This window comes from Petaurus breviceps, unplaced genomic scaffold (genome assembly GCF_028583685.1).
Source record: "Petaurus breviceps papuanus isolate PSGF00001 unplaced genomic scaffold, PetGlider_PUasm1.0 176, whole genome shotgun sequence".
In the NCBI taxonomy this organism is placed as follows: domain Eukaryota; kingdom Metazoa; phylum Chordata; class Mammalia; order Diprotodontia; family Petauridae; genus Petaurus; species Petaurus breviceps.
Window position 1 is genome coordinate 30,084,776 of NW_027185771.1, and position 6,000 is coordinate 30,090,775.

Below are 6,000 nucleotides of genomic sequence, written 5' to 3' on the forward strand. Positions count from 1 at the left end.
CTTTATCATCTGACCCTGGTCTTCAAGGTCATGCAGATGAGCACAAGCACTGGCAGAGCTTTAAAAACTTCAAAAAATTTGACCAGGTAATAGGGTTTATCTACCGGTATATCTGAGGGCAAGCAAATATATATATATATATATATATATATGGCCATTTTTACCAGAAGGGCATCAATTATGTGTTTGCAATTACTAAAGTGGTCAAATCCTCCACAAAAATAAGGAGGGATGGTGATGTGTATCTACAGATGGAGTATTCATACTCTCTTTCCCCCAAAACTGGTAATTATTAAGTTTTCTTCATTGTCAATGCTACAATGAAATGAATTCATTTGAATATTTCTCCATTACATCTCTACATCATCAAGTAGTGTCCTTCCAGCCAAAACATGAGGGATAATCCATATTAACTAAGTTGCTAATGGACTCTATTCATAGCCTTCCATTAAAAAAAGAATATTTTCATCCCAAAGACTGCATTTGCCTTGGAAACAAAGTGTGTTTTTATGATAGCATCCAAATATTACAAGATTTTCTACTCTTTTTACTGCACATAAATATTTCAAATATTAGTATTAGGAGTTTGATTTCTTCACATAATAAATGATCTTCTCTGGCATGATTGTCATGTGATTTAAAGGCCATCACCTCAAAGGATTTGGAATGCTATTTCTATAGACTACTTATATTATTTCAAGTTGTCTGCTTGATGGTTCCAGGCTAGTTCTTAGCCATTTTCAGACTTGATGCCCATAGAGGATTCTTGGAACATATAGGCAATCTGTCATCTTATCCTGACATTTCAATTTCTCTCTCAGATTATTTCACCCATTTCAGTCCCATTGTTACCAACATTGTTAAGGAATTTATCCCTTTATGTAGATTCTTGAAATAGTTACCTCACTGATCTTTCCACCTCTAGCCTTTCCCCTCACTCTCTTATAACTCATTCAAAAAGAAAAGATTATTGGAGGAAAGATCCTATCTTTAAGTATTTGAAGGTCTTTCATGCAGAAGGAGATTGTTTTGCTTTTCCCCAAAGAAAATTGTGAAAATTGTGAAGTAATGGGTACAAAGAGACCAGTAAAAATAAGGTTAAAATTTATAGAAAATAGAATTATTCCAAAGTGTAATGGACTGCTTCTGGAGAAAGAAGTTTTCCTTTCACTGGAGGTCTTTTAAGAAAAGGCTTGATAACTATTTATCAAAGATACTATATAGACCAAGAGTGCCTAACCTGGAGTGTGTGAACTTTTTAATAATAATCTGATAACAACATTTCAGTGCAGTTTTAGCAATCCTATTTATTTTATTTGTGCACTTAAAATATTATTCTGAGGAGTCCATAACATTAGTTAGACTTCCAAAGTGGTCTATGACACAAAATTGGCAGAGAACATTTACTATAAAGATTGTTTTGGTAAATTGTGGATTAGACTAGATGATCCCTGAGGCTTTATTTTTCCATTCAGACATTTTGTGGTATAATGTGTTTTAATTAAACATACAGAGTTATATCATTTCAGATATACAAGAGCCCTTAGAGAAAAGCTGATTCTAAATCCTTATTTTTGTGGATGAGAAAAACAAGAATTAAAATATTTTTTTCTTTCCCAAGGTCACATAGTTAATGAAAAAGTCAGGTCTGAACTCTATTGTCTCAACCTCAAGACCAGCAGACACATCATGGTACCACATTGCCTCCTCTCTTACTCAAATGATTTTTAAAATTAGACTATTGAATGTATAACCATGGCCTCACAGTGAATACTGCTACAACAAGGGTGTAGCACCCTTATTATTGACCATAAATGCAAGTTTTTTTCTTTCTTTTTCGTTTTTTTTTTTTAAAGCAATTGGGGTTAAGTAACTTGCTCAAGGTTACATGGCCAGTTATTTCTGTGTGTGGTGCTGAGTATCTGAGTCCAGATTTGATCCCCAGGTCATCCCGACACTGGAGCCGGTGCTCTTACTCACTTAGCCCCCTGGCCGCCCCTACGGCCAGGTGTTTCTGGATGGGTGCTAAGTGTCTGAGCCCGGGATTTGATCTCCAGGTCATCCCAACTCTGGAGCCAGTGCTCTTACTCACTGTGCTACCTGGCCGCCCTGAGTTTTTTTTTCTAATAGTTCACTAAGATATCTGCTTTGTGTTAAATTCTTAAAAAAAAAAAAAAGCTGGCTAATGTAATGCCTTTGTTTTTTTTCTTCCCAGACCTCATATCATGAACCATGAGCTAATTCTCTCTGACTCTGATATTTCTTGCCTATCTAGCGCTTGTTTCTTCCTAGTTTTATTCTAACAAATTCCCTATGTTACTGTTTTAGCATCCTCCTTTAATCACACTTGTTAACTTAACATTGCTTTCTAAATTTCCAGGTATTTCTCCCCCCCCCCCCCTGAACACTTACAGAGAAGATCGCATCACAGGTCAAGAACCTATCTTATTTAAAAGTATTCTTTTCTCAGCACTTCACCTTCTGAAAATTCTAGATATGTTTGGCAAGGAATAACAATATGTCCATAAATTCATCATCTGCTTAATATCACCTGTGCAAGATTCTATTTTCATCTTGCAGCAGAAAGGTAGCACAGATTCTAGTTAGACCTAGAATCAGAGAGACTCGAGTTAAAATCACTGCCTCAGATACTTATTAACTCTATGATCCAAAGCAAGGCACATAAACTCAGTTGTAGTTTCCTCATTTATAAAAAAGAGAGATCCCTAAAGGAAAGGTCTGACCATATCTCTCCATTGAGTGATAAGCTCCATGGCCTCCCTCTTCCCATTAGGATCATATACAAAATTTCCTGGTTGACCAATAGAGGATTTTATAACTTTTCTCAAGCCTACCACTTTCATATAATTTTACCTTATTTAACTTCAAATACTTTAATTTCTAGACAAATTGACCTTCTTGACAGTTCACCCACACAACATTACATTTTGCATCTCCATGCTATTGGTTTTTTTTATATTTATTTATGTTATTTTTTATTTATGGAATAAAACAAGCATTTCTATAACATATTATGATAAAAAGGTGATTGCACATGAAAGTGTAAATCTATTAGGGACAACTTGCTATTTTTGTTAAATACAAAATAAAGTTATCATGTAAATTTCTTTTTCTTTCTTCCCACCCCCAACTCTGAAGATGGCTACTATTAGACACAAATATATGTGTGTTGGGCATTTGTAAAATTATTCTATATATCTATTTATAAGTTCTTTCCCTGGATGTACACAGCATCATCATATGTTCTTTATGGTTAATTTTGATATTTATAATAATCAAAATTACTTATTCACTCAAAGTAGTTCTTCACACAATACTACTATTACTTTATACAATGCTTTCTTGTTTCTTCTCATTTCACTTTTCATTTTTTATGCATGTTTCTTTCCAAAGTCATTAAGCTCATCATTTTTTTTATAGCAGAGTAGTATTACATCATAATCACATACCACAACTTGTTCAGCCTTTCGCCAACTAATGGTTTTGTTAATATTGTTGTTCACTGATGAAATGGCTTCCATTAGTATTAACATCTTTTAGAATGTCTATTTTTCTTCATAGTTAAGCTCTGATACCACATCCTACATGAAACAATTTTGGATCTTTCCTACTTCTACTACTTTTCCCTCAAAACTGCCTAGTATTTATTGTGTGTGTGTGTGAGTTTGTGTGCAAATGTATGCATGTGTGTATGAATACATATTGTTCCATCTAAAAGAATAAAGGCTCCTTCATGTCAGAGACTGTATCACTTCTTTAACTTTGTATCTCCAGTGCCCAACATCATATCATGCCTGGAAAATAGCAGGAATTATTTTTGCCTGAAAAGGCATCATGCAAGTGACCATATAGCCTTATTTTGAAAAACCTCCAATGAGTGTGGATCTACTACATCTTGATATAACTCACTCCTGGAATTCCTAGGAAAATTTCTAGGAATTTGTTTTCTTTGTATAAAGCATAATTTGCTTTCTCTTTGTAAATTACCATTTGTTCCCAATTGCTCCCCATAGGTTCAAATAGTTCAAATAAAATTATTTCTTCATATTATAAACCTTATTTCTATCTGAGTCTTCTATTTTCCAGAATAAACATTCCAAATTCTTTCAATTGATTTGTACTTGACAACCTCCACAATTATATTTTCATTCCTCTGAGCACTTTCAAAATATCATTTCCAATCTTTATTACACTCTCAAAACTTAAAACAGTACTCCAGATAGTCTGCCCATTGCAAAGTACAAAGGAACTATCACCTACTTGTTCCTGGAAACTACACATCTAAGTATTTCTATTTGCTTTTTGGTTTTCTATTGCTTTTTGTATTGTGATGTCATACTATTCACCTACATTTGCCCTTTATTCTATAATTACTACCTCCAAAAATTACTGAGACATAATACCATTTCATACTTGTGTCATACGGTGTCATTCATATCTTATGTTTCAGATTGATTCTTGAGCTCTAGTATAAAAGTTTGTACTTATCAATATTGGATTTTATCTTCATATATTCTACCTCAGTAATCCAGTATGTCAAGATCTTTTTGCAACCAAAGTCGAATGTCTAGTTTATATCATATGGAAATTTATGTAGGTATGTAATTCATACTTTTATCCAAGTCACTGCATTGAAAAAGGATAACAAAACTCAAACAAAGGACAGGTCCTAGAATTATTTCCTGATGACCACATTTTGAGTTAATATGTAACGATTAATGATGATTTTCAGTCCTTTAAACAGTTCTGATTTATTCTCATTATTCTATCTAGTCTACATCTTTCTACTTTCCACATGAAAATAACATGCAATAACAAATAATCTGCTAAAATTAAGCAATCTGAATAGACATTATTCCCTAACTTAAGAGTTTAATTACTCTGCCATAAAAGAAAATAAGGTAAGTCATGGATGACCCTTTTTTGATGAAGCCCTGCTTTCTTCTGCTAATTTTCACTTTTATAGATTGCTTCAAACATTTCTTTAAATTATCCATCCTATATTTCTCTCAGGAATACAAGTCAAGTTCATAGGCCCATAATATCAAATATTATCTTCTGTTCTGTTTGCATCTGAAAATGTTCACCTTTCTCAAAGTCTTTGCTTACCAAGTTGTAATTTTCAAGTATCACTGACAGTGTCTTAGTAAATAACTTTAGCCAATTTTTAATTACTCCAGGATGTAGTTCATCTGGACCAAGACATGGGTGTCCAATGACTATTTCCCTACTCATTTTGGGCATCTATTCCCTATGAAAAAAGTTTTGCTTGCCCATTCCAGTGAAAGCATCATTCTCCTTGGAAGTAAAAGCAAATTCAAAATAAGACTACAAAATCTCTTATTTAAGTTGTAATTTTCTCATACACTCTAGCCAGCAATTTTATCCTATGTCTAACCCTCTTCTTTTCACCAATTTAAACTTTTGTTTATTTTACTGCTTTCTACAAGTTGTCTTATGAACCTACCCTGAGTTTTTAGAACTTTCGATACGTTCCTTAAAAAATGGTATCAGCAATTTACACTCACCTTCTGTTATCTGCCAATGCATTAATTTCCCCCTTTCTTTCTCTCTCCTTTTTCTCTTTTCTTTCTCTCCTTCCCTCCTACTCTCCCCTCTCACCGCTCTCCCTTTCCCTGTCTCCTTCTGTACACATATATTAATATGTATACATAAACACATAAGTATGTATTGATATACATATTTGTATTTGTAGGATCATAAGCCTAGATAAGCTGAAAGGGATCTTAGAGGTTATGGAGACAAACCCTCTCATTTGAAAAATAAGAAAACTGTGAGAGGTTAATTGATGAACCCAGTATTTCATATCTAGTGTATGAAGTTGGAATTGAACTCAGGTTTACTTAACTTCAGACCAAGTCACATTGTTATTGATAGATAAATAGATAGATAGAGAGAGAGATAGATAGATAGATAGATAGATAGATAGATAGATAGATAGATAGATAGATAGATAGA